The sequence below is a fragment of the Talpa europaea genome (assembly GCF_964194135.1).
Source record: "Talpa europaea genome assembly, chromosome: 11".
NCBI lineage: Eukaryota > Metazoa > Chordata > Mammalia > Eulipotyphla > Talpidae > Talpa > Talpa europaea.
In genome coordinates this window covers 84,601,555-84,616,071 of record NC_140078.1, presented here as the reverse complement: position 1 = coordinate 84,616,071, position 14,517 = coordinate 84,601,555, and positions in this window count along the sequence as shown.

The window sequence follows — 14,517 nt, the reverse complement described above, 5'->3', positions numbered from 1 at the left end:
GGTCACAGGGCAAAGGCCGCCCCGGGTGGGCCTCCCTCCAGCCGGCGGGAGCGCGGGTCTGTGGGCAAAAACGACGCGTCTCCTCGGGTCAGCAACAGCAGCGACGGCTGGTCCCAGCCCTGCCCGCACCCCCAGACCAGCCCAAGCGACTCACCCCGAAGACGGGCTCCGTAGGGCCGCCCCCCAGACCGCCGAGTTTCGGTTCCCCAGTGTTTGCAAACGCACGGAAAACAAACCGGGTCGCCAGGGGTCACCACGGGCTTCCGGTTTCCTCGAAGACGCCGCCGCGGCCCCAGCGCCCGCAGCCGCTCCGGGGACGGCGCGGAGGGATTCCCATTTCCTTCGCCTCGGCCACGCCGGGAACGGCGCGGCCCTGCCAGTTAGCGGAGGCCCAGAAAGTTCGGGAAGGAAGGGCGAGCGGTCGCCGGCGAAGGCCGGTTACCCAACAACACGCGCGCGGCGGCCGGGCCCGCCCGCCCGCGCCGGCCTAGTCCGCAGCCGGGCGCGTCGCGCGCCTCGACGGCGCGGCGGACCCGAAATTCCGCCGCCGCCGCCGGCGAGCGGACTTCCGCTGCCCGCGAGCTCGACGTCCGGGCGGTGCGAGCAACCGGAAGTCAGGCCCCAGGAAGCGGGGGGGGCGCTCGGGAAGGCGCCGCTTGGGTGAGAGAAGGTGCGCGCCACGTACTACGTGTCCCGTGAGCCTCCGCGGCAGGACGGGGCGGGGCCTCGGCGACGCCGGGAGGCGGAGGCGGCGCTGGGTAAGAGCGTTAACCCTTCCCGGCGTGTGGGCCGGCGGCCTTGCTCCGGGCTGACCTCGGGCGCGTCCTTGTCATTCAGCTTCGGGTCGGCGTCCCCGCGCCTGCGGGGGGCGTGCTGGCTGGGACCCGTGGCGCCCTTGCGGGCCTGCGGCGCGGTGGTCTCACGGAGCTGGGAACCGGGGAGGGTGCGCCTCTAGCCCCGCCCCTGCCAGGTGTTCGGTTCTCCCGGGCGGACCGTTAGGTGAGCGTTGGAGACGCGAGCTCGGCGAGTGGCCTCAGGTCCCGTGGTCGTTAGTACGCTGCTCTCTCCAAACATGTGAGATCTGTAGAATCCAGGGCAGAGCTTTGGGATTTGGAGGTTGTAACCGGTCGCCTGGGAATTGCTACCTCGGTTATTCCCAGGTGACAGGTATCCCTGAGCTAATTCAATTTGTTGCCGTCTCTAGGATCGCAAACGGGGTAGCCCCGCAAACTCTAGGACGAGTTTTGGCTCAGGGAATACAGGAAAACAACAACAACAACAACACGGTAATTATGGAGAATTCATCACTAACCACCAATTAGCAGTAATGACCCCCATCTTTTTGCGTTGTATTTTGTTAACCAAGGCCTTAAGTACTACTTAAAGTGGTTTTACTTATATTGGGAGATGTTTTCGCCTCGTGTTTTAATTTATAAGCCCAACTTGGTGGACTCAACCCAAGAGTTTGAAGTGTTTTTATTGTTCAGCCTCTCTTTTTGGTTGAGATTTAAGCCAATGAAATCTTGTTGTATGCTACCACGTCGATGATCTTTGAAGGACATCATGGTAAGATTGACTAATCACAGATGATCAAATACTGCCTGGTTCCACTTATATGAGGTATCTACAAAAATGAAGCTCATATGATGGTTGTTGCTGACAGTTGAGAGGAAAATGGGGAGTTGCTATTCAGTAGATTCAGTGTTTTAATGGTGAACTATGAAAAATTTTTGAGGATCTGCACAACAGTGTGCACATAGTTAACATTGTATCCTACACTTAAAATTTGAGTGGAAATTTCGTGTAGCCTGAAAGATGACAGCAGAGTGAAGACACCAGCTCACCTCCGTTTACAGACAAATTCAACTTTTGATGACATGAATGATTATTGAATACATCAAGAGCAATAGCACAACAGAAAGGGAGAGGAAAAATTAAACCGTTTAGAATGATACGGGGGCAATACAACTCACGAGAGGAAAGGGCACTTGCCATCAGGATCCTCTCTGCTGTTAACACACACACACACACACACACACACACACACACCACCCCACCCCACCCCCGCATTGGGGATATAAAAGCCAGAAGTTCCACTCGAGAAAAGGGTGCATAGACTTGTGCAGCACAGAGGGTTCACCACTGGAGAACTATAGGAGTAAGGGTGCTGAGTGGTGAATACCAGCTTAACTTGTCCCCCTCAAATTAGAATAGATGAAAGTGATCTAGTGGAAGAGCAAGATCAGCCAGATCAGGTCACCTGCATTTCCTCATAGAAGAGGCTATTATTTGCACACCTTGGCTGTGATATGTGAAAATACTTCCCTACTGCCACTAGAACCAAACCAAGACAGTAATTGAATGTTCTTGTTAATCAAAGATTGAAACACCTAAATGGTAACAAGAGGCACAAGGAACCCAGGGTAAGACTCCATGATCAAAAAAACAGAGAAAACCATTACTGACTTGTGACCCAATCTCAACTGTCATCACCACATACCACTCCATGTTGCTTAGTCACAGCCTGGAGATCAAGGGTGGCAGGAGAGTGTTCATGACATTTTGGAGTAGGAGTGGGCTTTGGGGAGGGAATCACTGTGGAACCCCACCACACAATTTGGGTACCTGCAACACTTAAAACTAGGAAGCTTGAACCTTTGATGCTTACTGGAGGTAACCTTTCTGTACCCTCGTTCCCTGGTTTCTTCCTACATATTACCCCTTCCTGGCACCAGTAATCTGGCAATCTGAACAGATGCAAAGGCATCAGTCTATGAAATAATAAACATGTAAAGAAGGGTAGAAAACCTGGGATTATGCCCAATAAAACCAATGTATCAAGATAAGAAAACCCCCTGATGCAACCCACAGAAACTAGAAGTGAAGAGACAGAAAAACACCACAGATGTTGGAGGAAGCAAAAATCTGAGTGATGACTCAATCCAGCAAAAGTAGAATATACCTGATGACTTTAAATAACAGTTCTACCTATGCTTGCTGAGTTAAAAACAATGGGTGATAAAACAACACAATATAGAGAAAATATGAGACTTGCAATACCTAAATATACTATAGACAAATTTAAAAATACAATAAAAGCCCTCAGTAGTATACAACAGCAGGTAATGGAGAGAAACTGCAAGCTTGAAGGCACAGTGGCAAGAGAACACACAAATAGAACAACATGTAGAAAAATATTTAAAAAATGAACACTATGAACTCTTTGGGGAAACCTAGAAAGAAATAACACCTGGGTCGTGGGGGTTCCAGAAGGAGAAGAGTAAGACCCAGGCATGGAAAATTTGATTAAAGGATTTATGAGAACTGTTTAACCATCTTGATGTGGAAAATGAAGCAGATGTCCTGATCCAAGAAACCCAGAGTTCCAAAGTAATGTCAGAATGTCATACTCTAAGACACATTATTATTAGTATCATACCTTTAAAGTTAACATTCAATTTTAGTATATGTGCTGCCGAAGCGAGCACAAAAGTTAACATTCAAGACAGGAGTAAGGAACTTCACTGAAAAGCAAAAGTTAAAAATAAACTCATGCTATGCCAGACATGAAAGAAGTACTAAAGGGGTTATTAATGAGAGGGGGAGGGAGGGGGGGAGAGAGAGAGAGAGAGAGATATCTTAATAGAAATGAGAGAGGAGAAATTACCACAGATAATATAGATATGTAGAAGACCATAACAAATCACTGTGAACAGCTGTACAATAAGAAATTTAATAGCCTTAAAGAAATCGACAAATTTCTAGAATAAGTTTACCAAGACTAAGTCAGAAAGAAATAGAAAAGTTGACTAAACCTAACACAATCAGAAATTAAAACAGTGATCAAAAATCTTTCCCAAACAAAAGCTCATACAGTTCTATCAAATATTTAAAGACTGTGTGTCCCTTCTGTTTAAATATTGCTAAAAATCCAAGAGAATGCTCCCTAACACACTTAATAATGTCAAAATTATCCTAATACCAATGCTAGATAAAGTCAGCACGAGAAAATTACAGCCCAATATCCCTGATGAATATTGAGGTGACATTTTTCAACAAAATACTAGCAAATCGAATTGAACACTACATTTCAGGGATTATACATTATGATCAAGTGGGATTTATCCCAGGAATGTAAGAATGGTTGATAAACATGCCAATGTAACACATCAACAAAAGACAAAAATCATATTGAAATATCAATAGATGCAAAGAAAGCATTTAATAAGATTCAGCACCCATTTATGATTAAAAAGTCCAAACAAGACAGAATAGAAGGCATCTACCTCAACATATAGAGGTAATATATCACAAAACCACAACTGGTGTAATACTGAATGGTAAGAAACTCAAAGCTTTTCCTTTAAGATCAGGGAAAAGAAAAGGATATGCACTGTCACCACCACCTTAGTTTAATATGGTAGAGGTTTCAGCTAGAACAGTCAAAACAGGAAATGAAAAGAATCCAGGTTGGAAAAGAAGAGATGAAGCTACCCATATTTGCAGGTGATACGATACTACATATAAAAAGCCCTAAAGTTTTCACCAAAAAGCTATTAGAATAAATGAATAGAGCAAAATGACAGGTTACAAAATCAGCATATAAAATATATTGCATTTTTATATATCAATCATGAATGAGAAGAAAAAGAAATTAAGATAAATTCATTCACAGTCACATCAAAAAGAACCAAATACTGGGAATAAGGTGAAGGACTTACTCAATGAAAACTACCAGACTATTAAAACTTCATGACATAAGGAAATGGAAAGATATTCCATACTCCTGAATGGGGAGAATTAATATAGTTGAAATGACTATCAAAAGCAGTACATAAATTTAGCACATCCCCATTAATAACCCAAAAATATTCTTTTAAAAATTGAAAAAGATACCTTAAAATTCGTAATGCACCATAAAAGGTTTTATTTTGCTTTTAAAGTAACCCTGAGAAGGAAAGAAAAATGGAGACAACCTATCACCCTTAAAGTATACGCTAAAGCAACAGTAATTGAAACAATATGGTGCTGGCATAAAAATATACACAGGATCAATGGAACAGAATCGAAAGTCCAGAATAAATTCATGTATATTTGTGTGTGTGTGTATGTATATATATATATATATATATATATATAATCTCAATACTTAACCCTTTGCACTCCGAACCATTCTGGACATTGGCTCCCAGCTACTCGACACTACTTTGTGGCAGAAACGTGCATTTACAGACCCTCATATTATTTAGTATAATTTTGGAACCAAGTAACGTATTATACTGATATTGGACTTATATGAATTGGGTGACATCGAGGAATGTATATTTGCAAAAAAAACACAATATTTTATTGTTTATAATTTTGTACTGTATGATAAGTTTTTTAACACTCCCCAATATGCGTAAACAATATCACTATCACTGCTGTCGTTTTGTTCTACAGTTAGTCTTTCTAACGTGTCTGTATAGAGGTCTATCTGGAGCTCATCTTCACTACTACTTGTGTCATGAGAGTCATTCGTGGTTGGACGCTTTGCCATTGTTCTAATAAAATATGAATAAATGCATGGGTTGAAAATTTCTAATTGTTATTACTAACTGACAAAATGATATTTACCAAAATAGCTTTCACCAAACAATTTATTCACTAAGAAAAGAATCACTTTTCCGATTTTCTCCTCGTTAGATCTATGTGCACTGCTCGAAGCTTCAAACCAAAATGAGCTCAGCTTTGAAAATCTCTTCCTCCAGATGTAGACTTGTTTATTTGTAATTATATATCTCACTATACAGTGCGCGCTATGTTCGAAAACCGACCTTTCTTCTACAAACTCCCCTTATCGCTCTTTTCAAGTGGCATCGGGAAGTGCTCGGACTGTCGTGAGCAAGCATCTCACGTTCTCGTCCGACACAAAACCCGCTAACATTTCTTGTATATATCTTAGTAATTTTACGATATTTTGATTTAATTTCTTGTGCCATTTCAAGATAAAACTTCAGGGAAACATGCATGTCTCAAAAAGTTGCGTTGAAATAACTCAATTCCCCATAATCACTAATAAATTGCAATGTCCCCTGAGAGGGGACATCCGAGTGATTATGCTAGAATTCCGATGTGCCCTGAGAGGGGACAGCGGAGTGCAAAGGGTTAATTCATCATAAAGCAAAGGAGACTAACAAATGCTGCTAGGAAGACTAGATGCCCACTTGTAAAAGAAAGAATGAAGTTGGATCATTAATTTCATACACAAAAATAAATTCTAAATGGTTTAAAGTCTTAGATATAACATACTTAGATTAACAACAACAGGATACAGTAATAAGATTGTATAGAAGAAAACATGATACATTTTATGACATCAATGGTAAAGATGTTTTTGGAGACTGGACTTCTACAGTAAGGGAAATAAAAGCAAAGGTGAACAATTGGAATATCTTCAAATTAAAAAGTTTTGACACAATGACAGAAAATACTAATAGGTTAAAAAGACATACTAACTAGTAGAAAATATTTACACTCTATACAACTGACACTTTACACAACTCAGTCTTAAGGAGAGATGAAATGTTACCATTCACAGCAAACTGGAAGGAGTTCAGGGAAATTGCATATAGAAAAGCAAATCAGAATGGCAAAACAAATACTGGACATTATAAGGGTCATTTCTTACTGCATTGAGCCCTTAGTCGTAATGTTATCTCTTATTTTATGGAACTCTTTTATCTGATATCAATTTAGTTTTTCTTATTTTATAAAACTTTTGATTGTTGTTTTTATGCTTGTCTTCCATCCTTTAAGTCCGTGCTTGTCTTCATTGATAAGATGGGTTTCCTAATAAACAGCGGGATATTGAACTTTGTTTTGAAATCCATTATATCAATATTTAAGGTGATTATTGAGACAGAAGTCCTCTGCTGTTTTGTTATTTTTTTGTTTTGTAGTTAGCTTTTTTTTTTTTTTTTTGATATCTTCCTTTTGTGTTTTGTTTAGGTTTTATTTCCGTTGCCTTATGTGTTTCTTCTAATGATTTTTGTTTGGATGTTCTGCTGACCTTACTTAGTATGTGATGGACTATTTCTATGTGGTCCATTGGACATGTGGTCTCATTGTTATGTTCCTCTTCTTCCTCTGTGTTGTATTATTTAGGTGTCTGTTAACACTGTATTTGTTGTTCTGTTCTTTGTAATAAAACCCCTTTAGCACTTCTTTTCATGTGGGACTTGGTGTTGATAAATTCTTGGAGTTTTTACTTTTCACTGTAGTGCCTTACTACCCTTCCTTCTGTTTTGAATGTTAGTCTTGCAGGGTAAAGTCTTGGAGGCTGGAAAACATTTTTTTTGAGTTCTTTAAGTATCTCCTGCCATTCCCTTTCCGCCTGAAAAGTTTCCAGTGAAAAGGTCACAGACAATCTAGTTGGTGTTCTCTTATAGGTTGCTCTTTTTCCTCTCGATAGTTTTAGTATTCTGTTGTCATTGATTTTCAACAATTTAATTAGAATGTGTTTTGGAGTGTGTCTGCTTAGTAGTATTTTGTTGGGCACTCTTTGGGCCTCTTTGATCATGATGTCTGGTTTGTTTCCCAGATTGAGATGGTTCTCAGCAATTATTTCTTTAAATAAATGTCCTATGTCTTTGTCTTTTTCCTCTTCTGCTGCTACCCCAATGACATGGATGTTATTTATCTTAGGTTATCTCAAAGGACTCTTAGATGGTTTTCTTTTTTTTTAATTCTTTTTTTTCTTTGTTCTATTTATGTGTTCTCCCATGTTGTGCTTTCAAGCTTATTAATTCTCTCTATCACTTGCATTTTTCTGCCATCGAGGCTCTCTGTTGTATTTGTAAATTGTAGATACATTAGTTTTAATTATAAAAATCTCACATTAACTCATTTTTTTTGTGCACCTGTTTTAAACGCAGCAGCATCCCCTAAACTCATCAGGCACCTTCTGCAGTGTTGCTAGATTGTCTTCTCTACAGGCCCTTTGCCCCAGCATTTGTGATATGTTTCTTTGTCTTTCCGTTTTTAGTTTTTATGGGTTGTGTTAGGATAGATGTTCAGGCTGTTGACTTTTCACCTGCACAGGCTGCCGGAGAACTGGTACTGCCAAGGGTCAACAGGTAGAAAGGATCCAGGGCAGTAGGGCACCAAAGGATCGCCTCCAGGGAGCCTCAAATAGTCAGGCTTCCAACTGTGCTACATTACCAGGGTCGGGGAGCCTTCCCTGGGCCAATTCCTGGGCCTAACTGTCTCATGTAGTGTCGTGCCACAACCTATCACCTGTTTTGAGCACTAGATAGAGCGGGATTACAGTTGAGACAGGGTCTCAAGCTGGGAATGACTTAGTTTTCTAGTACAGAGCCTTTCCCTGGGAGCTTGCACCTATTGTTAAGATCCAGATGCTTCAACTGTAGTTAGTGAAAGCATTCAGTTGTCTTGGTTGTGGCTTTGGGTGGGGGTAAGACGGATTTTTGAATATCACAGCCTGAGGCTATACATCATAGCCTCTTCTTTGAGGCCACAAAGGTAATTAAGCTGTTTGTGCTCCAACTGTTCTGTACTGGGAACCTCAGACTTAAACCTGCACATCTCTTTGTCCTGCTCCTATAGTTCCCAATAGTACACCTTCTGTCCTGGATACCAACTCTGTGCACCCCCATCTTATCCACCATGGTGTTGGGTCTCCAAAGTCGCCAATGTGGATTCGTGCCCTTGAATCAGCTGCTGTAGGTGGGCCTTACATAACAGCTGCCCCTCCCTCAAAGAAAACTGCCCTAGTGGGATTGCAAATACTAAAGAGTCTCTGAAGAGCATCACAGTAGGCTCCCAGATGTGTGTTAAATTGGAAGCCCAACCCACTGGGGACTTTGAGTTTGCTGCTTCTGCTCTGGGTCCTGACATGTTAGCACAGTGAGTCCGCAAGAACCCTTTAAGGACTGTCTCTTAGTTTTCTGGGACTTTGACGGTCTTATGGGCATAGGCCTGTTGGATTTCAAAACTAGTGTCTTGGCAACCCATCTCTTAGGTGGAAGTCTTAAAAGTTGGCCCACCATATATGGAGTTCAAATCCTTTGTTGCTCACAAAGAACAAATGTGAACATTTTTCCATGTCATTAAATCTGTATACTACTTAAGCTTAGGCATGATTTTAGTTTTGAAGCTGAAATTGTATTCTTTATTTACTCCTTAATTATATACTTAAATAGTTTAATGAAATTCAACGTAAAGTTCATAATATTTTTCCAATATTCTGGTGACTCCAATATTGGAGTCGTTAGATGACATTTGTTTGAATTTTATTAATGATTGTTTTAGAGAACTTTAGTTGTTTCTTTGTAGGGTGTAAGAATCCAAGTTATTTCTGTTCTCAACATGTCATGTTTAATTTGCAAATTTAGGTGTTGAAGAAGCATGCTCAGAGTTTTGCATTATGCAATTTAAAATTAACTCCATATTCACATTCTCACTTTAAAATGACTTAATGATAGATGCCGCTTCTTAATATTTGTGTACTGATTCTTGAAATTTTGTAATCACTGGAATCCAGAGTAAGAAAGTTATTGCTCTATTTATTAGAATTATGGCATTTATTTCTATAATGAGGAAAGTAAATGACAGTGTATAAATCATTTTAATAAGTTGAAATTCTATAATTATATTAATTTGAGATTATATTTTCATATCTGGTGGCTTAAAGGAAAGATCACTTTAATTGAAGACTATTTTTCTATAACATTAGTGGGAAAAAAATTACCTTTAAGCAAGTCAGCTGTGTGACTTCCATTCAACATAGCTTAAATAATGGCCAATTGAGAATGAGTACATATGGGAAGAAATAACTAAACTGGTCTAAAAAATTAAGACTCTCATTGTTCGATCTCTGACTATGATTCTTTTCCACTAATGACATTATTGTATTTGATAGGCTGTCTAAAGAACTTAATTTTAGTTATTCTTGTTGGAGTTTCCTATAAGTCTAAATATATTGAATCAGTTGTGTAACCCATAATCACCCAGAATATATCTTAAAGCATATATATATATATATATATATGTATATATAACTAAGGTATGGAATTAGCATTTAGCACAGTTTGTTAGATTTCTAACTATTTGTTTACTGTTCCTTTGAACAGTTTTAAAGCTGCAGAATATAGTTGCTGCAAAGATATCTTTCAATAGGCCAATAAACATTTTTTAAAGTTATACCGTCATTTTTGACTTTGGATGAAACCCATGAGTTAGCATCATTTTTAAAACAAAGGGAAAATATTAAGTATCTTGGAGCTGTGGTAGATACTATGCAGTGTATCTGGACAAGAAACTCTCCCTGCAGTCATTACCTGTCACATTAACCTTATGTCTTTCCTTCAAATAGGCCAAATCCTATCCGCCTCCACACCCCATCCCACCTTTCAGGGCTTTTTGGGGGCTGACAGTGTCTTTAATTTTTAAGTCTTGACTCAAGTGTCATCTTTCCCTATATACCTACTTTGACCCTCTCTTCACGTCTCCCATCAGATATATCTTCCTATCAGAACATACTACTTATTTCCCTTCAGTGTTTATCAGCATCTGAAATTATATGATGTTTATTTGTTGGTTTGCTTTTATCTGCTGTACACCTTCCTTCTTAATGGAAAGTTAACTTAAACTTGTGTCTGTTTTTATTCATTGCTGTTTCCTAGCACTTGGAACTTTTGTGCAACAAGACAAGTGCACAGTTAATATCTTTTGAGAAAATGGGTGATTGAATAACTGGGGGAACATTTATGTTCCCTCAAAATGCCAAGTTTGAGGAACTGCATATTTACAGAAGACCCGATCTCTTTTGTTCAAAGGATTATGTATTTTTAGATTAAATGTAATTTTCTTGAAAAATCTTAAGATACTGCGTATTTCATAGGAAAGCTGAATGCTGCTGTAATACTCTTAAATCCTTAAATCTCCTTTTAATCAATTAAATTAAGGCACTTTGAGAGGACAGAGATAAGATTAATGGTATGGTAACCTTACATAGTTTTAGTCCTTTTTATTGAGAAGCAGTGGTTGAGGGATTTTTCAAAGATGACTCACTGTACTCGTTTTCTCACTGTAATAATTCAATCATGTGACTTGCCACTAGATGTATTCAGCAATTTTGAATTAATGTTTTGCCCAGGTACTGCATACTCGAACTTTACTACTAAAATATTAATCAGGGCACACTAAATACCTTGAAGGAGGAAGTAATTCCTAAATATACAAAGAAGTAACTTGACTGCATGTTGCATCCTGTGACACCTTCCTCTATGTTAATATTTGATAAGGTGTTTAACTGACATGGGAATTTTAGACCAAAACCAAATCTTCTATTTAAAAAAAACCATACATCTCTAGTTTTTTTTTTTTTTTTTTCACTCAGCATAATCCTCTCAGTGACCACCCACATTGTTGTGAAAGGCAAGATTCCATCTCTCATTTAGGGCTGAAGAGTTCTCGATTACATATATATCTACTACATCTTTATCCACATTTTCTTTATCTAATCATCTATCAGTGGGCACTTAAGCTATACCCATGTCTTGGCTATTATAAATAAAGCTGCAATGACCACAGGTGTGCACGTATTTTTTCTAATTAGCATCTTCACCATCTTAACATAAATACCCAGAAGTGGAATAGGTGGATTATATGGCATTAATAGTAATGAGTTTTTGAGGAATCTCCTGTTTTGTGGTGGTCTCAACCTATCTTGCTTTCAGTGTTTTATTAATGCATTCCAGCATCATGTTTTTTTTCTTTAATAATAGCAAAATGTTATAATTAGTCTTTTCCTGTGGTTTATTTAAAACAGAAAGAAAAAACCCTAAACTAAGTGAAAAAATTGTAAGAGAAAAGAATACTTAGTAAGTTTTTAGGATTACTATGGTATAATAACAGAAAATACTAAAAGTAGTTTTTAGAGGAAAATATGTCACCAATTTGCTTATTTAAAAAAAAATGTGTGGGCTCACCAAAAGTAAGATTCCACACAATCCATGGCAAAATAGCATAAAATGGAACTAGAAGCTCACAGTGAATGCCTGCTGAAAGCATCTGCGTGTTCAAAGCCTGTGGAAAAAAACCAGTTCTTGACCATTCAACTACTAACAAATAACATGGTAATGAACATATATCCAAACTGCCTCTGGAATATGGTTTAAAATAAATTTACATATGACCTCCATTAAAAACATAAATCTGTTCATTTTCATTAGAATGCCAAGCCAAGAAGTAGTGTCCCAAAAGAGAAAATTTGGGGGCATAAAAATTTTAGAGACGATTTTAGTACAGTGAGATAACCAAATTCAACCTGGTATGATATGAACAGAATAGCTAACAATAGCATGTAAGTAAGAGCATCTGTTTACATTGAATGTGGACCTACAAACTTATAATGCGAAATGAAATGTTAAGATGTAGAATACTTAAAAATAAGAGAGACATAATCTTCACTTTCTTTTTTTTTTTCTATTCCAGTTCTTAATTTTATTTATTTATTTTTTTAATAAATTTTATTGTTATATTCCCCATACAATTGCAGCCCCCCATTCTGACCCCAATCCCTCCCCTCCCACCCCCGCCCCCCTAATAGTGTCTCTGGTTCATAGTTTTTTGTTGATTTTGATTTTCACTTTCTTATAGTTATTCATTTTCCTGGTCCCTTATTTAAGTTTTCTAGATTCCTGCTATGAGTGAGACCATCCGGTATTTTTCTTTTTCTTTTTGGCTTATTTCGCTGAGCATGATCCCTTCCAGCGCCATCCATGTTGCAGCAAATTGCATGTGTTTATCTTTTTTGAATGCTGAGTAATATTCCATGGTATATATGTACCACATCTTCTTGATCCAGTCATCTATTTTTGGGCATTTGGGTTGTTTCCAAAGCTTAGCTATTGTAAACAGTGCTGCTATAAACATAGGGGTGCAGGTGTTCTTTGGAATTGATGTTTCTGTGTCCTTTGGGTAAATACCTAGGAGTGGAATTGCTGGATCATATGGAAGCTCTATGTTTAGTAGGTCCAGAAATCTCCACACAGCTCTCCACAGTGGTTGGACCAGTTTGCACTCCCACCAACAGTGCAGAAGAGTTCCTTTTTCTCCACAACCTCGCCAACATTTGCTGTTGCTAGTTTTTTTTAATATGTGCCATTCTCACTGGTGTAAGATGGTATCTCATGGTAGTTTTGATTTGCATTTCCCTGATGACAAGTGATGTTGAACATTTTTTCATATGCCTGTTGGCCATTTGCATTTCCTCTTCAGAGAAGTTTCTTTTAAGCTCTTCTGCCCATTTTTTGACTGGATTATTTTCTTTGTTGTTGTTGAGTCTCATCAGCTCTTTGCAGATTTTTGTGATCAGTCCTTTATCATTAGTGTTGGGTGCAAAAATGTTCTCCCAGTTGGTGGGGTTTCTCTTTGTTTTTGTTATTGTCTCTTTTGCTGTGCAAAAGCTCTTTAATTTGATGTAGTCCCAGCTGTTTATCTTTGCCTTCACTATCACTGCTTTGGGTGATGTGTCTGTAAAGATGTCTTTGATGTGCAAATCACGTAGTGTTTCGCCTATATTTCCTTCTATATATTTTATGGTTTCAGGTCTTATGTCTAGTTCTTTAATCCATTTTGAGTTGATTTTTGTGTATGGTGTGAGGTGGTGGTCAAGCTTCATTCTTTTGCATGTAGCGACCCAGTTTTCCCAGCACCATTTATTGAACAAACTTTCTTTGCTCCAATGCATATTCTTTGCTCCTTTGTCAAAGATTAGTTGACCATAAATCTGTGGGTTTATTTCTGGATTTTCTATTCGATTCCATTGGTCTGTATGTCTGTTCTTGTTCCAATACCATGCAGTTTTGATGATTATGGCTTTGTAGTATAGTTTGAAGTCTGGGAGTCTGATGCCTCCATTCCCTTCTTTTTTTTTCAGGAGAGCTTTGGCTATTCGGGGTTTTTTGTGATTCCATATGCATTTCATCAATAATTGTTCTATTTCTTTGAAGAATGACATTGAAATTTTGATTGGAATAGCATTGAATCTGTATATTGCTTTTGGAAGGATGGCCATTTTAATAATGTTTATTCTTCCAATCCATGAGCAGGGGATGTCTCTCCATTTCTTTGTGTCTTCTTCTATTTCTTTTAACAGTGTTTTATAGTTTTCTTTGTATAGGTCCTTTACCTCTTTTGTTAGATTTATTCCCAAATATTTGATTTTTTTTGTTTCAATAACAAAAGGGCATACATCTCTAGTTTAAAGGAGCTTATATGAAAGGTACCAAAGCATTACATATAGTAGCTATTTTGTTTAAAGATTTTCTCTATGCATATAAATAAATTGATATAAATATATAGATATATGATCCAGCAATTGCACCCCTAGATAACTACCTGAAGAATACAAAAATCACTAATGACCCTTGTGTTTTACTTTATTATTTCAACCAATCTCTCTCTTGGTTGTCACAGACCCACCCTGTGAGTGTTATCTGACATTGGTAG